The sequence below is a fragment of the Columba livia genome, chromosome 18, assembly GCF_036013475.1.
Source record: "Columba livia isolate bColLiv1 breed racing homer chromosome 18, bColLiv1.pat.W.v2, whole genome shotgun sequence".
Taxonomy (NCBI): domain Eukaryota; kingdom Metazoa; phylum Chordata; class Aves; order Columbiformes; family Columbidae; genus Columba; species Columba livia.
The window spans coordinates 10,042,693-10,043,822 of NC_088619.1; the positions used below are offsets into that span (position 1 = coordinate 10,042,693).

Consider the following 1,130-nt stretch of genomic DNA (forward strand, 5'->3'; position numbering starts at 1 on the left):
TGCAGGGCCACAGCCGAGCGCCGCCGGCGGGAGGGCACCGGCAGCGGGCGGGGACGCGCTGGGCCACGCCTGCCCTGCGCGGGTCCGCAGGGCGGTCACCGCCCGCTGCCCCGCCCCGCGCCCGCCGCGGCACCGCCCCGCGCCCGCACGTGTTCGCGGGTCCCGCCGCGCTCCGGGCGGCCTCTCCCGCTCCCGGCGGGGGGAGCCGCCTCGTTCGCCCGCCGGCAGCTCCGCGGGCGGGCCGCGCCCGGCGGCGGGCGGGTGACTCGCCGGCTTCCACTGGCGGCGCGGGGGTGCTGTTAGCCCGTCAGGCGCGGTGGCCAAGTGGTAAGGCGTCGGTCTCGTAAACCGAAGATCGCGGGTTCGAACCCCGTCCGTGCCTGCTGAGGCAGCGCAAAGCGCTGGTTAACCGCGCCTCCGGAAGGCCGCGGACGCCGCCTCTTGTGCGGACCATTTTTGCTCCGGAGCCGCGGTGTTCACCCGGGGAGCCCCGCGGCCCAGCGCGGCGGGGAGACTGCGGATCCCAGGGAGCGGGGCGACAGAGCCCGTGGGTGGCTGCAGTTCCCGTGGGTTCCCACCGTGGCCGTGGCGTCTTCGTCACAGAGCTGGTGGGGAGTTCGTGGCCGTGGGTTGAGCCCACGGGTGGCATCCACGGAGTCTCCAACCTGGGAGTGCAGAAGCAAAGGTGTGGCCGGGCCGAAGCCCTGCACCCCGGGAGCCCCTCCCCTGGTGCGGACCAGCTGTGCTGCGCATCACAGCTCTGCTGTGGGACCAGAGCGACTGCTGCTGCAGCAGGGATTGCACTGTGGTTTTGCTTCAGGACAGTTCCTTTGAATGTAGTGAATCGTCGTTAAAATAAACCTGATGTTTGCGTTGGTGTGGAGCGGAAGTGTTTGGTGAGCTTCAAAGTGATGAATCCCCTCTCTATAGGTGCTGGTTTGGGTGTAATTCTCACATACAGAATCCTTAGATGGTAGAGGGAAGCCAAATCGTGAAATAAACAAATACAGCTGTGAAAAGCCTAGTGCAGTTGTACCATTTACCCAGGACTGACCTTGGTTGTTTGGTTCTTAATACATAAAGCTGTGTGAAGATTTACATGTGCAAGGGCATTTCTGCTGGCTCTGGAT

The 1,130-nt window shown here is 65.6% G+C and overlaps 1 non-coding gene across 1 annotated transcript; it reads left to right on the forward strand.

The window, feature by feature from the left end:
* The first annotated feature begins 310 nt into the window (after positions 1 to 310).
* On the forward strand, positions 311 to 382 carry TRNAT-CGU (transfer RNA threonine (anticodon CGU)). The gene has a single exon. It is a non-coding gene; the product is annotated as a tRNA-Thr (tRNA).
* The last annotated feature ends 748 nt before the right edge of the window (positions 383 to 1,130 follow it).